The sequence below is a fragment of the Chrysoperla carnea genome, chromosome 1 (assembly GCF_905475395.1).
Source record: "Chrysoperla carnea chromosome 1, inChrCarn1.1, whole genome shotgun sequence".
Classification (NCBI taxonomy): domain Eukaryota; kingdom Metazoa; phylum Arthropoda; class Insecta; order Neuroptera; family Chrysopidae; genus Chrysoperla; species Chrysoperla carnea.
The window spans coordinates 105,564,782-105,586,954 of record NC_058337.1 but is presented as its reverse complement, the minus strand read 5'-3'; the positions used below and the strand labels follow the sequence as shown (position 1 = coordinate 105,586,954).

Sequence of the window (22,173 nt, the reverse complement as noted above, 5' to 3'; positions counted from 1 at the left end):
AGCGCCCTTTTCTGAATACAGGGTATTGGAATTTTGGAAAGGAGATACTTATGCGAATATTGAAAGAAAGTTTTCTTAAAATATTGGAAATACAATATGTACTAAAGATCCTTAATGGTTTTGGGGTTATTGTTAAAATTACGAAAACTAGCGGTAGAAATATGAGTATGCCATTATCCCGTTTCGAAAAAAGAATATTCATCGCCGCTTACTTATCGCCATTTAAAATATAATAACATTAAATAATGCCCTTTGTTTGGGATATTGAGTACCAGATTTCCAAATTTTCTAGGCAGAAGTTTTGACAATAATCACAATAATATCATTTTTTCTAAAATTTGGACACCGCATTATATTTCTTGTAGTGTGCTCTTATATCATGGATAACACTGTATTGAAAGTACTCTTTTTAACCCACGAACTAAAAAAAGGGGGTGTTATAAGTTTGACCGCTATGTGTGTGTGTTTGTCTGTCTGTCTTTCTGTCTGTGGCATCGTAGCGCCTAAGCCGATTTGGATTTTTTTTTCGTTTGAAAGGTCATGGAGAATGTTCTTAGATATGTTTCAAGTGCGAGTTTAGGATTCTGTACCAGAAAAAACCAAACAATTGGTGATGATCTTGCTTATTTTGGAAAAGGCTTTAAGAGAAAGGGTAATTTAATGGAGAGTGTTATGAGATGTGTTTCAAATATGAGTTTAAGGTTCCGTACCCGAAAAATTTGTCGGGAGTATTTTTAATTTTGTAAATTTCACTCGTTTACCAAATGTTTATAGCAATGTGTTTCAATTTCTCAAATTAGTTTCATAACAAACACTGTGGACATCTAAAATATGGACGACCTTTAAAGCCCTCTCTTATGTTATTAAATATTGTACAATGCTAATTAAAGATAAACAAAATGTTAATGTAAAGCTAATGTTTTTACTTCATGTGCTTTACCGTACATAAAATGTGCTTTATGTACATAAAATGTTTACCACATGAAATGCTTTCTGATACTTTCTTTTTGATTATATGAAAATGTAATGTTGATGTGTGTTGGCGTAAAACACCAGCGTAACACTGTCACAGTGTTATTATAATGTTTTTCTATTTTATTAAATATATCTTTGAAGTATTTATTTATTAAACGTTTGTTTTAATTCTACATAAATTTAAAAGGTTTTTTCATAATGAAAATTTGTATAGTTAAGGTTGTTCTTACATTCACTCACGTGTTTTAAAGAGATTCTCCTAGTGACTAAAAGGGTTTTTAGGATTCTGTTACTAACGATGAAGAAAAGGAACCCTTATAATATGGCTATAGCTGTCTGTGACCTAAAAAACATTTTAAAACACTTTAAACTCTACAATTTGTCGTTCAACTTTAATAAATAAGATTCGAATGGCAGAAAACTAGAAATCAGAAAAGAATAAAAATTTTCAAATAAATATTCGAATCTAATGAACATATTACCCAATACGCTACGTAGCTCTGCAAAATCCAAAAAATTGTGCCCTCTTCTAACTTTTATGCCTAACGACATAGAAATTTGGAAAAAGAAACGATAGTAAGACTCAATAAAGGCTTTCAACGAAAAATATTTCGAATATAATAAGTTAAATAAAGGAGATGGGGATTTTAAGTGCAAATTTTTTAAGCGTAACGCTTCTTTATAGTAGGATAGATCATTGAGAGATAAAAAATTGTTTGTCCTAAGCATATTTCCAGAGGTATAAGATCCCAAAGAAACAAAATTATTTCCTTCTTCCCTCAATTTGTATTGTAGTGCTATTTTTGAAAAATAAAATTACAGGTAAATGTAATCCATATTTTTTCCAATATAAAAATTTAAAAGATTGGTGGATTAGGATCAACCCTTCCGATTCTATTTTAAATGGTACCTTGGTACCTTTGGCTCATTTTTAACAATTAATTACGTTTTAAAACATGCAAAAGTTGAGACACGACTATGTACATCGTCAGATACTAAGGTTACATTTCCAAGCAGCCATTTTTCTATGAATTTTACAAACGGAATTCAAATCGAAGTAATCTAAATTATATGGGTCGTAGTTTGCAAAACAATAGTTGAACAGTCTATGAAAAGGTGACTATTATTGATATATCGAAATCTTCGCCGTTTTGGTCTCCTAATTAGTACAGTATATATTGATTTTAGAAACCATTTAAAGTGGGTTAATGTATTCAAAACCCTTCGTATTAACTGTGGATTGTAGTTCTACCGCCGAATGTGGTACTTCATTCTTTCCATTAAGTGATGTTTTTTTTTAAATATATATATTGTTTTATTCATGAAAATATCTATTTCAGAAGAAGTTTAGTGTGTGGTTGTCGTAATAATAAGTTTTCAATGATATTTTCGAAAAAGACATTAAGAAAAGGTCCGCACTCTTTAAAATTAGCACTTATGGTTAGGTGAGCCAAGTCTAGGAAGAAGAGAAAATAGGACTTTCTCAATTGATCTTGAAAGTGTTTACTTTCAAATACGTACTTGAATGTAATGCGACTCAATTCACGTTGAAATTAGATATAGCTTGACATTAATACTACCTGCATATGTCCCTTGCAAGAGGTTAAAGGGAAATCAGTTGAGAATATTATAATCTGAAAATTGCTTTGATAATAATAGTTGCTAAAATAATTTTTCCAAAAACGTAAAATCGTAAAAGAAACCAGTTACAATCTTAACGTTATAATCAGTAATTATCTTGTTTACATGTAAAACATAAAAGTAAATATCCATACAATGTTTAAAAATAAAAATTAAATTACTTATATATTTTTAGCAATAATAACATTTAAGGATATTATTGTTATTTTCTTTTATGATTTTTCTTTCGTCGTTCAATTAGGTAGCCTACAAGAAAATTAAATAGGCCAGTAATAAATACCTATACTTACTTTATAGGTCAGTATATAAACTCTGTTTTTATACGAAATGACTTAATTTTGAAATTTAAATTACTAGATACCTGCCCGCTTCACTGGGACTAAAAGTAAAAACTACCGTTATGTAGCCTCTGCCTATCTTGCTATAATTTATACCCCTTCGATAACACTCGATTAGGTATTATTTTACACAGCTGAAATATTTGCACAGTTTTCAATTATTTAACTTTAAAATAGTCATAATCCATTGACTATATCAGAAATGATGGCCATGAATTGTTTTACATTAACTTTTTAAAATTTTTACAGAAATCTTTAATTTATAGCTAAAAATTATGATCATAGATGGAGCAGTAAAATGTCAGATTAAATTTAATTTTTTTTTAAATATATCTTTGTAAATTATAGGTCATGTGTTATTTTAATGTATGAGCTATATTGTTGTACAGTTTCATTCAAATCCATTCGCTTGTTTTTGCATGAAAGCGTAATAAACAAACAAACATCCTTACTTTCGAATTTATAATATATAGGGATTTTGACATTGTATTCGAAAAGTTAATGACCTATAATAACTGCTTCTTGGGTTAAAAATGCATCAAAAAATAATCTAGCATTGAAATCATACCTTCTTCACAGACATTACACCAATCTATTTTTAAAGTAGACAGAAAAAGCCAAATTTTTATGTTCCACAGAAAGAAACTTTTCTTACTTAATTCAGCATATGACTGATCAAACCGTATATTTTGCCACAAAATTTACCTTGTTTATATTTTTTCGGAGGTTTGTGAAATAAACTGACTGTATTAAATATAAAAGTTTAATTATATATAACAGAACAAAAAAAATTCATTTTATTTTTACATTCAATAAAATGTCAATTGTTCAGAACAAAAAAAAAACAAAAAACAAACTTGAAGAACTTTTTTTTCAGGCTCTTTTGTAAATATAACGTAATTATTTAATTAAAAGTTTTTTGTTATTGAAAGTATAATAAACTTTATGTTATATTTTTAATATTAAGTTTCATGTGTAAGTGAGAATATTTTTCGAAAAAAAAAATTATTATTAAATTAAAGGAAGTGTATTTTATTGACAGATTAGTATAAAGGTTGTTTACTGCATGCAAATTTAGCGGTATTTTGCGGTTTATTTGAAATAATCTATAAAACTTGAATTCCAAGTTAGATTTTAAGCCCACCTCTCCATATAGAATCTGCCAGGCTCAAGTCCGATCTTTTGTCAACGTTAAAACAATGAAACCACAGACGAAGGAAGTGTGCTTTTGGTGTGTCAACTTCTCAGTCTCTCATTTCTGCCATTTAACCTTCTCCTCACCCCTAAAGTTCACATTTCCATGCGTCGCTTTTGGCAGTCTTTTTCTCACATCTTGATGTTATTACGCAACGATTGACTTTAATTCCGAACCGCTATAACCTTTCATCCACAAGAAAGGATTTTTAGTGAATCTGAAGTACAATAACTAAATTTTTACTAAAAAAAGAATCATGGAAATCGGTTGGCGTGATATTGAGTTATTCGTCCTCTTGTCGTGCATACTTAATGCAATTTTAAGACTTTTATGGTTTTCTCATGGATGCCGTAGTCAGAACTAGACCAAAATAAAATGAGACTACACGGGAAGCACCAGCTTTCAAATAAATAAAGAATCATCAAAATCGGTTCACCCAGTCAAAAGTTCTGAGGTATACAGTGGAATTGAGAACCTACTTTTTTTTGTTCGAAGTCGGTTAAATAACATTTCAATAATAAAGCACTCAATGAAGGAAAAATATAACCGAATGTACTTTTAGTGTCAAAATTAATATTGAAAACAAAGAGATTTTCAAATTATGTTTTCTCATTGAAACTTTCCATTCATCTTAAAATAAAGTCGGTTTATTTTGTATTAAGAATTTGTTTTGAATTTTTCGCGTGGAAATACACCGAAACGTTTATGATCGCTCTAACATTATTAATCTTTTATCTTCATAAAACCTACTCACAAATTTTCTTGTGATTAAAACTAAAAACTTCTGATAAATTAAATATTTGACAATAACCCATAAATTTTCGTAAATTTCATCTATTAATTACAACTAACATACCTACATCCAATGTGTTACTAAAGATGCCATTCCAAATCAGTTAATCAATCTAAAAGAATATAGCAAAATGGTTAATGAAATTCCCAAACTTTTATTTTTTTATATTATGTTCGTTCGATGTGTGTAAGAAGAAACTTAATTAATCACAATCAATTCCAATCAAAAAGGTTACCAAACATAATTAAATTTAATGATGTGACTTTCTTAATGTTCGTCTTAAACACAAGGTATCGCAAAATAACCTGGAATAATTGGAAAGTTAGTAAAATACAGAAAAACTCTTTTCAAATTAGTTTGTATGACTTCATTTTGAAATGTCACCTGTAATAGGATATTATCGTTAGTTAAAAATAAATTTATGTAAAAATATACTTAAATATTCTGATTTCGAGTCATAAAAGCACATTTTTCTTTTAATTTATTAAAATTAAAAATCGTAATTTTTAAACTGTATATCATGTGACCTAAAACGCGGGCAAACCTTGCTGTGATGACATATCGGTATGAGCCATAAACCTTCAGTTAGTTCAGTATAGACAGCTGGGTATAATATATCCATAGATAATAAGTACTTATATTTATTATAATCAGATGTCTATGAATATATCTGTCAAACTAATTTGTGTTATTTCGTGTAATGATACCGATATTACGTCATCAAATTGGATGCCCGCCTTTTGACAGTTTAAAAAAGGGTTAAAATTTTATTTATGTTTTTGGCAAGAAAATGTGTGTATTTTTCATTTTGAGGTACTTTTTCAAAAATAGTAGAATACCCTATTGTTCATACTGAAAACAATTAATCGATGTTTAACCTCCAACAGTAGAAATTGAGAAATATGTTAAGTTGAGAGATATCCATTATAGAGTAGAATCTGGATAAGTTATAAACCAATGGAAATGTTAAATAAATGGAATTATCGAGTTACTAAAGGCTTAAGTTAAAGAGTTTTTAATGGTTCATATTTTTACTAAGTGAGAATTATTTATATTCTCAGTTCATTTACTATGCATATTGCGTTTGTATATGTATTATTATTTATTATACACACAAGGACTTGGTTCAATTATGAACAAAAATATAGATGCTCTAAGTTATTGAATTCGTCAAAACATTACTTGAAGTTACTGAGGTTCAACTTGCCAAACTATTCGCATTATTTGTTTAAGTTATACAGGTTTTATTTTTAAGTAAGAGAAGTTTCACGCTCTGAGGGAAAGGGATAAACAAAATTTATTAATTTATAGAAGTTTCGATGTTATCGAGGTTTTAGTTGGCGATATTTTACGGTCATATTTTTCGAACTAGAGGTAGTATCTAAATATTTTCATATATTTAAGAATTTTTTTAAATGTATTATTAACAGATGATCCACCCTGTATATTTTATCTAAATTTTCCTTTCAACAGTTAACATGTAAACTAGATTAGAAAATTCATGTTAAATAGTAATCTATTCCAGAATTTCAATCGCATTGAGTGCACACCCTTTTCGTATAATTTTACTATTTGTTATACACGGTAAGATAAACAATTAAAATACAAAAATTAGGTACAATTCATTTTTCCGATTTAATGGCATTGTTTTCATAACAAAATATGAATATTCTAAAATTTGGAGAAAGAAATTTATATAATCTTGTAAATCATAGCAGAAAACTTCTCTAGAGAAGAAAAAAGACACATTAAATGATGAACTTTCCAAATCTTTCTCGCAATGTTTTACAGTATTTTTTCTTCAAAATCTTCGAAAATTCCTTTTTACACAACAAAGGTCAAAGTAATAAAATTGGTTTCGTAAAATTCCTTTTTATACTTTTATACATTTATCATGTATAATAAGATCACTTAGAAATACGAATCACTTTACACTTGAGTCATTTTATCAAGGCCAACATTTAAAAAAACAAAATACATTTTTAAAGCATGCAGTTAAAGTAGTTCAATCTTTTAATTCTGATTTAAAATAACTTAACCCTAGCAAAAATATAAATTCGAATCAATAAAATTATACTATTAGGCTCGAAAACACACTCTAGTTCAAGAAGTTGGTCTAGACAAAACAACGCAAGTATAGGATATTTCATTCTTCCCTTAGGCAATAGAAAAAAATTTCTCCAATTTTCTTTCATTGAAGAAAAACCAAAATTACCAAATTTATTTAAGAAACACGTTACATATTAGACATGATTAGGGCAAAAACACAAAAACGACTATTACTGGTGATGTACACGAATTGAAAATTGGAAAACAATAGAATTAGTTTGTATTTAAAAGAATTTGAGATTTGTTTTGAAAACAAACTAATTTTGATATCATTTCCCAAAAAATACAATATTAGAATACATAAAAAACAGTTCACTATCACAGTTTCAAGAGACTCGAGTTTGATTTCCCTTATCAGGACTAGATTTAGGATCTTATTCCATTCCTTACATATGGTGAATAATTAACAGGACTGAAAACAACAAGTTTGAAGTTTTTGGCGAAACCAAAGTAATATTTGTGAGATGCTAACCATAACTGACAAGATTAATAAGAAATAAAAATCTGATAAGATCAATAACAAAGTTTTCTTTTATATATTGCCCAACTCTTTACTTATTTTTGCGATACCCGGTGTAAGGACTAAGATGTTTTGATCCTATGTTAATAAATAAACACAGAAGTATATATACACACCTTATGTACGTAAAAGCTTATAAACAGTTAGATACTAATCTAAGTTATCCATATATACCACTCTACACAGTTAGAATATATTTTCAGTTACCTTGAGTTGGACTTATCCAAGTGTAGCACCAAATATATATAGGTCTATAGGAATATTATTCCTAATACTTACTATATGAATTGTTATACATATTATATTGAATCTATACCACACATTCTATTTGGTTATGTGGCTGTCTCTATGGAGTTCCTACGTTACTACTCCAAGTTATATAACATAATGATAACGTATATATGTATATATATATGTACCGTAAAAATGTAACGGATTATCTTGGGAGGTTTGTGGTGTATCGTTCTATTTTTTTACGTAACGAATATTTAGATAAAGTATACAAGGTGAATCATTTAAATCGATAATGGATAAAATCTTGTTGAATAACTGAAATACAGAAAATAATTTATAACAAAAAAGTTATAAATTACTTAGTTATTGAAAAGAAATTGAAAATGTTCTTAAATTTGAATGATGTTACTTGTTTTTTCAGCCTCTGAAATTGAGGAGCTGATAAATGAAATTATACGTGGAAAAGTGTATCTATAACTATGTAGCCTAAGTGTGTCCTTCGTGGGCAGCCAATATTACCTAACTTAACCTACTTGTTTTTTTGGCCGAAACGTGTTTCCATAAAATCGAATCAATAAGGATAAAAATTGAATTAAAAAATCTAAATATACATGAAATAATATTTTTAATTTATTTCAATTTCCGATACTAGCAATCTCTAATCATTAAAGACAATTAATTTTTGCAAAACTTCTTTATTTCCACATTGAATTTATGTTGAAACTATTTGATTTTATCGAAACTAAAAGAATCTTCTATTTAAGACGAAAATTTTAATGACTGTTTCCAATATTTTTTATCGGAAAATTATTCTACAATTTAATTACCTTAGAAGAGTTTTGCCATCATCGATTTAAATGGATTATCGTATATAACATTTTCTTTATAAAATCTTCTTCTTGTCAACTGTATTTCGGCTTTCTCAAATATTTAGTTCCAGATAATTAACTCAAACCATACTTTATTTAACTCAAAAAGCAAAAATGATTTAATTACGAAAATTGAATTCATTTGAAAGTACTGTTTGTCTATTTTGAGATGTTACTTAGCCAATTAATTAGATTTTGATTCTTCGAAATTAACATTTCGAAAACCATAGCCCCAAACTGTGGCTTCGTCTTCTCCAGCGTCAAATTTGTCAAAGCAATGTGCCATTGATTTAACAAAAATGTAACCAGTTTTTATTTTCAAATTTAATGAAAATCATTTCCTGGTAATTTTGGTTCAAAAATTACGAAAATTTATTTTATTTGAACCAATTTTCGGTCTATTTTAAAATATAACGTTACCAGTTCTTATGAAATTTTCACATAATTCCATAAAAATAGATTCAGCTATTCTTATCCACTTCTACTTTAACTACACTAGTTGGCTTACCATTTTACATTACGTTTAACTAACTGTGACAAACCACTGCATATTTTAGTAGAAAACTATGCTTGAAGATTAAAACTTCGTGTATGAAAATGGAAAATAAATATCACTGAAACACTCTGTAAATATTTGTAAATATTATATGTAAAAAGACGACTTGAAGAATATCATTTTGCACACTACACTCCATTCATATGAGTAGTCGTAGAAATATATATTTTTTCTAAGACTTGGAATATCATTTTTCTATTTAACTATTAAAAATAATGAGTTTTTATGTTTATGATACTCTTATTATTATTATTATAAGTTAAGAATACTACCCACAAAAATATATTCATGTAACTATAAGGGGTGATTTTTGAAAAATGTATACGGTTTTCATCCTTAATTTTGGAAAAAGAATAGAAAATAAAAAACTGAACAATATTTTTCGGCTCATTTTTAAGGCGAATGAACATAGAGTATTTAGTTTCTAACATCTTCTTAATCAAAAAAGTTTTAACTTCATAATCTTACAGGTTTATAATTCATAAATTGCATTATAGACAAAAATTGGACTCGTTAAATCTAAAATATTGATTTTTATCAAAAATATTGTACGAAATAGCTAGTATTTTTTAACAATTCTAGTGATATCTCAAAGAATAATCATTCAATCACCTAATGATCTGAATTTTTATGTTTTTTGAGTCCATATTATTCCAAATAGTTTATAGACACGAAAATCCGAATTCTTAAAAGCTTATAATGCATAAAATTATTATGCATAAAAATTACAGAAACACTGGAAGAAGTTAAAAATTACATTTTTTTGTTACTGCTTAAAAATTACCCCTTTCGATATTAGACAAACCTCCTGTATGGAATGTTTACATGTAATTTAGAATATTGCACAACATTTTTTTTACTACTGGAATATAATATAAGGTATATTTTTATCATAGAAAAACACAATATCACCAACTAACCACACACAAGTATTATAAAGAAACCATAAAATACCCTTGTTTATCCTTAAAAGTTACATCCTTTTCTACGCTACGAATGTAAATAGGGTGTCCCGCGAATAAATACACTCACTCTCTATATGAACAAAAATTAATGGACTCAAGTAATGGCATTTATTTAGTCGTTAATGTTCTTATAACAAGTAAATATTTCTTCAGTCAACGATATCAATAATAAATCGAACCAAGAAAATAATTACTCCCTATTATGTTAAGATCATATTTGCTGGAAACTGGTACTTTTTTTACTGTATCCCTACCCTATATATCATAAATGTGGGAGTAAGGATGTTTGTGTGTTTGTTTGTTTGTTTGTTACGCTTTCACGCAAAAACTAGCGAATGGATTTGAATGAAACTGTACAACAATATAGCTCATACATCGGAATAACACATGAGCTATAATTTTGTCTAATCGAAATTTTTTTAAATTAATTCAAGAAAAATAACTTTTATAAAGTGATTTTGCTTGATTTTTATTAAGAAATACATTCTTAATGTTTATGTATTTATTCGTAGGACACTCAGCATAATATGCACTTACTTATAGAAATCTATTTTAATGATATTTTTACAACATGGTTGGTTAGGATACTTTTAACGCTTCGTGTAATAAATAAACGTATAAATAATTGTATCTATGGGACTAATTATTTGTATACTTACATTGTTTAGTATAATACTTGAATGCATGTTTACTTGAACAGTAGATAAACTGTTTGTCACTATCTTAAATTACTTTCATAAATTAAAGAATAATTTATGTTTTTGAAAAAAGATTTAAAAAAATTATACAAATGCGCTTTAATTATTAATGCTGCAAAAAGATAAAACGTTTGAAGTAAATTATTACTAGACCCAAGGAAATTAAAAACTACTGCTAATTTATATATGGCCATTCTTCTAGAAAATTAATCTTTTATCATTCTTTAGGTGTAGACTTGTTTCTAAAATAGTGGACGCTATCCTGAAAAAATTGGTGGGGCTTCTGACCCTGCAGGTGCCCTCACATAATTATATCGTATTCCGATAATTTTCATTAACGTTTCAAAAAATAATGATTTAGCGATTATTTTTTTCTAATGACACCAATTTGATCTTGATGTCATTTGTAGACTATCGATTAAAGATTTATAAAACTTAAACAAAACTCGCAAATGGTGTCAGGTACATTTTGGGACGATACAGGCTATGAAATAAAAATTTATATTAAGTCAAGTTCTCGGTCCTTTTTCAAATCTGTTTTAAATTTTAAGTAAATGAACTTATTCAAACGCCATTTATTAAGCTTTTTAGTTTTGTATTGATACACGGTAAGAAATTTATGGCGTTAAATACAATGCAGGTATGGTATGGACACAGATACTATAGTATCTGTGTCAGTAGAGGTAATATTACAGTATTGAATAGAGCTATCCTCCAGAAGTTTCGTGATATCGCCAACCAGTATGGACCTGACGTCCATACTCCATTATCTCGTCTACCATAGCTATTGCTAATGTTACTACTCCCTCGATGGTCAAATCAGTACGGCGTTAGTGATATCCACAAAAAATTTCTTACCATGTATAATTGGCGATGATATTTAAGAAAAGAAATTTTAAATCAGTGTATTCAAAAGTAAAAATGAATAAAATTATTGGAGTAAGCTCGAAGAGGTTTTTCGTAAGAGATTCTACCGTCTATATTCTCCTATTTTTGAAGCTAGGAAGCTAATCAGTCTCGTTTTCTTAAAGTTTAATATTTACAACAATTTGAATTGTAGCTTCCTTAGCTAGAACAATTAATGGAATTAGGCACCAAGTGTATATATTTCTTAACTTATAATTGCAATATATTTCTTAACTTGAAAAATTTCTTTCTCAGTTATCATAAGAAAAATATCATGATCGTGGACGTTATGAAAAACGCTTATTCATGATTGGTACCACCGGAGATGCCATATCAATCGAAATGGCTACATTTCCACTCTAGACACAAACTTAAGTTAAATTCAGTATCTTCAGCTCAATAATGAATAAAAACCCGAATTTGAGTTATAATTTCATGAAATAGCTCCTCGTATAAATACTAATACTAACAATATGCACAGGTTATATCACGACTTTTCAGATAAAGTAAGTTGCTTAAATCAAATTTTTATTTTACTCACAAACAAAATTAAAATTTTATATGCAAAATAATAAAAAATTAATAATAATAAAAAATCACCTTGAGCGAGCGCACAGAGTTAGTTTCCCTGTTCCACAATCTAAGCGAATAGAAATTAAATTAAATATTCATATATTTTAAAATTAAATATCATGTAACTCAGCTATCAACAGCTTATATAATAACCTAGCTATCAAATCTCTTGCGCTTTATTTAACACAACTTTTTCTAGAGAATACCTATAATGCAAAAACTGAATAATTAACTTTAACAACATATTCCCAAAAGAAATCAATAAACAAATTATATATTCATTACAGAAAAAGTATGTTATGTGACTCCTGAAGGCAACAGGAAATATATCCTTATTGAGATTACTCACGAACAATAAATTTATGGTGAAACAGGCACTTAACAATAAATACCATTGCTGATATAAACAAATAAGAGTTAATAAAAACTTGTAAATAACTAAATTTTATCGTAAAAAAGGTTTTTCATGGGTTGAAATAACTGCCACACAAAGTCAAAACTAGCTATACTTACAAATGGAGTAAACGAGGAAAAAACCCAAATTCGTATTTATGTTGATCGACTTTAACAATTAATTAAGAATGCAATATTAACCTTGGTTAATTTTCTATTTATCGTTCAAAGAAAGGTAATTTTGATTCGCTGATTTCCTTAGAAATTCATTATTTGGGGATTTCTAGATACAATTACGCTTTAAATGTGACTGTTAGAGCAAAAAACACAATCCGCTATTTTAAAAACATTTTCTATACTTGTTCAGAGAATAATTGTACAAAGAGTCACGAAAATCGGACAAATTTTACTCACATAAATGGAGATACAAACAATCAGATTAATTTGTTTTATAATAAGTAGCAGGATTTCAAAGCTCTCCGAATAGAAAATATTTTTATAAAAACAGAACTCAAGCTCTTACAGTTACTAAAGTGCAAAATTTTATTGTATCAAAAAATGCTTAAGCAATGATGATTTTGGGAGAAAATCAGCGAATCAAAATTACATTTCTTTCAGAGCTAAATAGAAAATTAACCAAGGTTAACAAAAGCTTATAAATTGTCAAGGATTTGTTTGCTAAATTTATGAACCTGCTTTTCTAATATATAGAGAATTCTATGGCCACCTTGAAGGGACTTGGTTTATCTTCAATACATTTTACCAACAATGTGTGCTGTCGGTCGAAAATTTACAATTCTCGTGTTAGAGCAAATTTTAAATTTTTTCATATGTTTGCAAAAAATAGGTAATAGTAAAAAGCTACTGCACACGGGGCATATAACTGTACATCTTATTAAATGAGTAATGGGCTCGAACCTAAAAAAACTTTTGAACATGTTGATTTTTTCAAAAATAATTACACACTTTTGTATTCTAAGGCAATGTTATCTTGAAACGTCAAAAATAATCATGAAATAAATTTTACAATTCCGAAAGAAGAGATTCGATTATAATATCAATTTTCTGCTTAACATCTTAAAAGTATATCAAACTGATTAAATTTCTGTATGTGCTTCCTATATCAGCTTCCTGTAATAACAATAACGCCAATTAACAACTATATCTGACAAACATCAAACTATATCAACAAATTCCAATTTGTTGAACTTTTTTAAAAGTACCCAGCTTCTAGACTATTTATGTACACAAAAATAAACAATATTTTTAGAAATCATCGCCTTGCATAGCTTGTGCATTATAAAGACTGTAAAAGAAATTTTTCATTGGATATGAAAATAATAAAGAATTTATATTAATAACACGACATTATTTGTCATTACCGAAGACTGGTAAATGTTTTTATATATAACTTTTTTTTTTGTACAGCTTCTTCTTCGTAAGGAAAAAGTAATTTAGAAAAGAAGATTACAGTTTCTCTATAAATACTGACGTATATACCGAATGGTCCAAGGTAACACAGCAGAATTTCATCGGGAAAGACTATTATTGTGAATATTTCCAAGACGGCTACTTAGAACAATTGGAAAATTGGCATACAATGCCCCAAGCACGGAGTGTTGTGTAATTGTATTTGAAAGAGACTTTTTTCTCGAAACGGATTTATGGCATTCCAGTATCTTTACCGATCAGATTTGTAATTTACCACCATAAGTATTAAAACCTCAAGGGTCCTTAACTCATACTGTCAAATTTTCAATTTTTTACAACATGCGTTGTGGCAATATTCAAGAAAATATACTTTTTCTTCCAAAATTTCAACACTGACGACTTCATTCATTTAATAAAGTCTTACTGTTATAGCTTGGATCACCCTGTATAAACATATATATATTCCTATACACTTACAGATAAAAGTATAATTTTTTTCAATAAGAAAATGTACAACATTGGGACTTAATAACTAGTAGCATCACTGAATCTTAAAGGACAACAACACGTTGGGAAGAGAAGAGGTATGAGCAACTATAATATATACCGGGTGTTCCCTTTCTGGTCAGTTTATTTTCACGTGATGTGAAACCTGTTCGAAGTTCATCGACATATAAGTCCTATCTAAAATCTTCTTGTACAAGGAAAACACTGAAAGCATAATAGAAAGAAGGAATTCTCTAATATTTCTGAATTTTTAAGGTTGCTGTCTGTCAATTGGGAGTATGTCAAGACTGCTTTGAAATCATTTTCCATGTTATGACTTTGAATGCCACCTGATTGTCCATTGTGACATTTACATATCAGCGCAATTTTTCAAATATTCGTGTAAAAATTTAGTATTTACTTAGAATAAATTTAGTATTTACTTAGAATTGTGAAGAATGGTTTTGATTGTGATGATGTGTACAGAGATTCATATTAATTGCTCCACTTATGAACCCGTCACAATAGATTAATATACACCTTTCATATTTCTAGATTATAAATTATAAAGAGTGTCCACAAATTTGTGCAAGAATTAATTTTTGCACCATTTGTACCGATGACTATTGGGAAAAAAGCGGGAGAGTTGACAGTTCAGGTTAATTAAAATTGGAGCGATAGAGAGAAACAGTTTAATTAGCACATGAATCATTGTGGATTATGTAACCGCTCAAAAATTGGCCACCAAAAGAATATACAATTCTTTTGCTGCTTTTACTTCTTAAATGAGAAAATTGAGCGCTTTGCTAGAACCAAAATTAGAGTCACCTCGTAGAAATATTATTCATTTCATACTATTGTCAATTTAATGAGATTTTTTTTAACTAACATCTAGTTTCGATATAAAAGTTATATCAATTATGTAATAATTTTGCCTAGATTTAAAATATTGGAGATTATTTTTGCGTTGTTACCAACGAATAAAGTTACAACTTTGTTCTGTAATCAATAAATACTTTTATATGTCAATAAAAATATAAAATTTTTAATCGAAAACCTATTCTATCAAAATTACTCCTTGAGTGTGTTTCGAGACACCTTTATAAATTCAATGAATGCCTATAGGTAAAGAATTCAGAACCACCCACATATCTTCCTTACAATAAATGAAAATAAATAAAATACAACATTCATTATATCCAATGTTCTCCACCTAAACAAATGTACACAGCTACAGTTCCCCTTTTACTCCCAGCAAATTAGTTTCTCGACATAAAGTTGTTGATTTTAAATTTTTTCGGGACTGGTACTCTCACAGCACGTGGAAACTTTTTTCGCAGTTTTTTAGGATTTAAATATTTATAATTCATTTCCAGTATGAATACACTTGTCACCAAATTTGGCCTATTTTTTCACAGAATAATATTAGCTGTGAGATCCCGAAGTTGCAAAATTTTTGCTCGTTTAGATCGCGAGATGATCAGTTACAAAGTTCGCGATTTCCCCATTCAAAGCATATGAAACTCACTGTCTTCCCAGCTACTTTATACGATATTAAAAAATTCTCTCGACAGAGTTGAAAAAATAAGTAGGAGAGTTGAAAGAAATATTTCTAGAATAAAATCATATGAAATAAAAATTTAAGGTATAAATTTTCGTTTTTGAGATATTAATTTTGACGTTAATTGGTCAAAATTTGGAACGTAAGCATAATTATCTCATGTTTTAAACTGCGAAAACTTCTGACACTTTGAGATTTAATAGTAAGCTTTAATTAAGTTCTAAAATTAAATTTCTAATCTCGTTAAATACTTTACTTTGAGAAACTGCTCGTTTCAGAATTTAAGTAATCAAATGTCTACTTTGCTTGGTCTATAACTACAGTCGTACTTTAGATATATAATATTCGTAGAACATAACACGAATAAGAAAGTTAATTAACTGTTTAAATGTGTACAAGAGTAATATCCTATTCTACACTACTTCTTATTTTAGTCTTTTGTGTTCAAAATGTTCAAAACTAATCCAAACTGTTAGTAATACGAGTACTATACTGTTACTATACGACTACTAGTAATACAAAATAGTAAAACCAATGCACATAGTAACTACAATTATGTTTAAATGTGTATAGAGACACAAATTGGCTAATAATAAATGTCCTTGCTAATTATAATCATCTCCTTGTAGCAAATGAAAACGAAATCCAAAATTATCTGCTTGATATGTTCTCGTTTTAACGTAGGTTGGTCATTATAGTCGAATTCTTTAAAGCATGCTAAAATATATACGTGCACTATTTGTGACAAAAAGACTTTACTGTACATAATATTTGGACGTAGTGTGTATACATATCCTCTATACACAAACACAACTGCATATACAGTAGAACCTCGATAAGTTAAAGTCCAAGGGAAACACAAAATATTTTAAGTTATAGAGGTTTTAAGTTATCAAGTGTCTATGTTAGGTAAAGGTTAATATAGAGGTATGTTCATGTTTCTATGTACCCTAGTTAATATAGAGGTATGTACATGTTTCTATGTAGTTACTGAGGGCCTATACAGAGATTATTTATTTAAGTTATAGAGGTTGCGTATTTAAAGTTATAGAGGTTTTGGGCTCTGATGGGAAGGGAACATAGTATTTTTTGAAGTAACAGAGGTTTTTATGTTAACGAGGTTTAAGTTATCGAGGTTCTACTGTATTTATAAGTTTTTTTTCCAACAAATTCATAAAATTAATTTCTAAATTTCCCAAACTCTTTTCATTATTATTCATTCGTTTTTTAGAGTCTTCTAAGAATTTGTTTTTAAGATCGGAGAATCAGAGCCCGTTACATGTTACATTATGTGCACTTTAATTATAAAAGGCAGATTTAATTTCAGATTTCCATATTAGAAGCTCTGTAAATTAGAATACTGTGAATGCTTTCCTTGGCAAAATGTCAAATTGAAATTATTCCAAAAGGACAATTAATTAAACTTGTGGCATTAGAAATTGTGAAAACAAGAGACGAATTTGCATAAATAAATTTTTTTTAATGTAAATTGACATAATCACTTATTTAAATTTGTTATAAACTATTATTAAATTATCAATGTAAAGCAAATATACAATCCATAAACTTATACGTCCGCCCATAAAATTATATTAATAGTAGTTTATCACCATCATGGAAACTCCAGAAATAAAAATTATGCACGGAGAATAGCCGGGAAAGGATAATAATCTTTTTCTAGAAACAAGATTTTAAAATGTTGGGCGAAAAATAATATTTCTGTGAATATTGTGAAAACGTCTTCTTAGAAAACTTGGAAATTTGACAGGATAAGCTATGGATCCTTCGTGGTTTAAAGCATATGATGACAAATTACGAAATTGGCTTTGTTGGCAATAAAATGTCATTATTATATTACACTATAATTTTTTTACCAAATTTCTAATTTTTAAATAAGAACGCTTACGCTTACGCTACCGCTTACTATTGGTGCATTGAAAAATTGTTATTATTTTATCAGCCATTTGATGTAGTTCTTCTTTTTTAATCTGAGCCATCCGATAGAATAAAAACAAGATTTTGAACTACATTGTTTTAAATAAAAGATTAAAGAGGGCAAAGAATACATAATAATAAATCTTATAAATACATAGAATAGGTACCTACTTATTCCTTATTATAATTTATATTGTGTTATGTAAAGGTACATACAACAAGCTTCAAGCTTTAAGCTTCGAGCTTCAAGCTCTTTCTATAATATATCTACGTGTATACGCTAGTTAGTATTTGTGCTTTATATAATCAGTAATGAAATTAATTAAATACGAACGTAAATCTATTTATTATCCTATTGTTATGTACTGTATGAGGATGACGTTAACAAACAACAATAACAACAACAACAACAACAACAATAATAATAATAATAATAATAGTAGGTAATAATTAAAACTAGGTAGAAGTACCGATTCTCTAGCACTTAAATTTATTTATATTTAATTATTGGAAGACACGCTAAATTAATTAAATTTATTAGTTTATTTATGTGGATTTAAAACGCAAAGGTGCAAAGATGCATCGGTTTAGGAGATTTATTACGTTATGTAAATTTCTTAAGCTAAAACGTTGCATATTTAACATTTGTATTATTCATTCAAAAAAATGAGATATTTACACGTATTTGTATTCTACCCGACCGGACGATGCACAGGAGTGGTAATGTTTTTATGCATGTATGTATGTATGTATAAAATGACATACTTAATGTATTAATGCATAACAAAGAGAACGACTTAGTACAGTCTGTCATATTCAATACACTAAAAATGACAGACTGTTATCTCGTGTACAAACTTCAGTATAAAAACCTTTTTTTTCTAAGTATTGTTTTGCTAAATTTTATACACGAGAAAACCGCCTGCCAATAAATTTCTAGTGTATTGAACAATCTTGCCTTTTATTCAAATGAATAACAGTATGCAAAAACTTGCTAGTCTTGCTTTTAATTCAAATGAATGGCAGGCCTTAAAAGTGATTTTCTTTGTTTTACATAAAAAATAATAACTGCAGCTTTCAATGCAAAAACTTTATCTTTGATAATGTGTATCCAATTCAGCTTATTTATTTAATGGTGGCTCATTTTCTTCTTACAACATATCTCCGATAACTGCAATCATGAAAATAATGTATGCAACGTTAAAGGTCTGTAACCTAAAAAAAATGATTTTTTCACCTCAAATACAAATATCTATTTTAAAATATTACTAAAAATTTTAAAATTATTGATAGGAAAATTGATCCGAATTGTCAATTATTATATACTCCAGGGAATAACAACTGTATCAAATATTAAGAAATTCATTCAGTTTAACCTAAATAAATACTAAAATGAGATTTTGACTGTAATATGAAATAGAATTCACATCTTTGATATAAAATTGATCTAGTACTGTTTTTGATTAAAAAACATTACAAAGTTCGAAAAATATTTATAGAGGAATAAAAACCAATTTGACGCTGCAAGCCGGACTTTAAAAGTTTAAGAAAGAAATGCGTGTTCTTGAGGTTTTTTTTGTTTTAAAATTGCAACAAAACTTTCTGAATCTAAGAAATAATGTGTCAATTAAAAAAGCAAAAGAAAGGCGAATAATTTTGAAAAAACCGAGATAAGCGCAAAAAAAAATTTTGTTTTGGAATTTGGTGAAACTTGTTGGGTGGGGTAATTTTGATCCAAAAAATTTAAAAATCAGGTTAATTTAATGATTGGATGCAGAGTTTCGGAGATATCGCAATATTTTGATCGATTTTAGTCCGTTTCCCAAGAACTATTGGACCAGTCATCAAATGCACCCGATTTTTATACTTTTCAGGTCAAAATTACCCTACATACTAAGTTTTATCGAAATTTGAGATTAAAAAATTTTTCGATTTTTTGCAATTTTTTTAAGGGTACCCCTTTGAAAAAATCGAGAAAAACGTAAAAAAAATTTTTGTTTTGGTATTTGATGAAACTCAGTGAATGGGATAATTTTTATCCAAGTATAACAATCAGGTTAATTTAATGATTTGACCTATAGAAAGTTACAATGTCAGCGAGTATCTTGGGCAAAACTTCGTTTTCTAAAAAGTTTGTTCAAATTTATTACACTTTCAAAATGATAGTGGTAACTAATATCAAAATCTCATACCCTAATAGGTCCAAATAACATACCAAAAGAGCAGCTTTACATCGCGTTTTGCGATTTTAATGTAGGATTTGATTGGCGTGTTGTTTCTATTTCCAAATGTAATTTTTTTTATCTTGAATATTAAAAAAACACTATGTATTATATTTCTGCCATTTATATATATTATATAACAGATATTTATCTATAATGGCTGTTGACATTTGTTTTAATATTATAGAAAAGTATATTCATATAAATTTAAATGACATTTGTAATAGAAATCTTATAATGAGAAAATCACTAACAGACTTCATTTCTTCTACGAACTCTCTCATTTTAGACTAAATGTTATTTATTTAGACTGTTACATAGAATTAATATATAACAACAATTGCATTGAATTTTTTGACATAAAACAAATGGTTTTCTAAACGATATCATCTGAAATAATATTATTCTTAAGAAGCTGCATGATATCATTCTTGGAAATTTGTGTACGTCAAAATATTATAAAAATAAAAAAAGATTGCGGACGTGGGACCCCCGTTAGGAACGATGTTTTTTTATAAAACCTATGCAAAAACAAATGTAAGCAATAAATAAATACTTATATATAATTTTATTCACTTACTTTTGTAAACCTATATTGTACATATAATCTGTTTTTGATTGCTTAGCTAAATAAATTTATAAACTAATTAGTTATAATAATTTGTTAAGTTATTATAAATTGATGTTCGTTTGACAGCTAACAGAATAGTAATGAATTTGGATATTTGGAATAATAGTACACAAATTTTGTCATTTTTTTACTATTTCCCACCAAAACTAGTTATGCATATGCATATATATAGTCATATAACTAGTTTTGGATGTAAGTAAACTAAACAGTAAAAAAAATGACAAAATTCGATATGGCCATGCATATGTCACACTGTTACGTGATGAATTTTGCCACGTAATTTTCTCATCATGTCAAGCAGCGTTAAGGAATTTCGATCCAAAATTATCATTTTGTATGTTGTTCTGTTTATTGTTTTATTCCTTTTGAAATATGTATTTGATATGCAAAAATGAATAACGACTTAAAAGAAATCGAACAAAGATCGTATCTCTTTCGAGCTTACATGAAGGAAAGACATAGAAAAATAGATACAATGAAGGTTAAAGCCTTCTTTTAGAGATCAAAATAAAAATTTGTCACAAATTTCACTTTCAGGACTCCACACACATAAACAACATACACATATTAAAAATTTCGTTTACCTTGTTTGTTGCTTTCACAAATATCCAAAGATCTGTAACAAAAATGAATAGTTTAACAAAAATGGAATTTCGAAATACTAATTATGAAATTCTCAACAAGAGATGTTTTAGTTTGGGGAAGTTATTCTTTTCGATATCTTTACTAATTTTCCTACCTTCTTTTTCAAAGTACCCTAAAGATAAAAATCGCGAGTAACATATCTTTTCAGAAAATAATGACGCTTAGAAAGTTCATACTAAGACAAGTGAAGTTAACAGCTATGAAATAACAAAGCTCCTCCTGTTCCTTGTCATTAAAAATTGGTTTTTTAAGGCTCATCTCTTTTGTATGACGTGGCGTGAGCAAACTACCGTTTGCTCACGCCATGCCACGTCATACTTAGGACGCGCCCTTATTTAGGTGAGCGAGGTTAGTTTTTCTAAAGCGCATTCATAAAATATGTCACGTCAATGGAGTTGGAAAGGATTTTGCTCTACGTGATAAGGATAAAGGGAATGTCTAAGTAAACGTGACGTCCTGAATTCATTTCTAATGTTAATTGAAACTAGTAGGTTTTT

At 28.2% G+C, this 22,173-nt stretch overlaps 1 protein-coding gene across 1 annotated transcript in view; it reads right to left on the bottom strand.

The window, feature by feature from the left end:
- LOC123290787 overlaps window positions 1-21,660 on the bottom strand; it is a 479,121-nt gene extending 457,461 nt beyond the window's left edge. Inside the window, exon 1 of the mRNA XM_044871115.1 lies at window positions 21,616-21,660. The gene's annotated coding sequence lies outside the window, so the exon portion shown is untranslated. The remainder of the gene's footprint in view (window positions 1-21,615) is intronic.
- Between the last annotated feature and the right edge of the window lie 513 nt (window positions 21,661-22,173).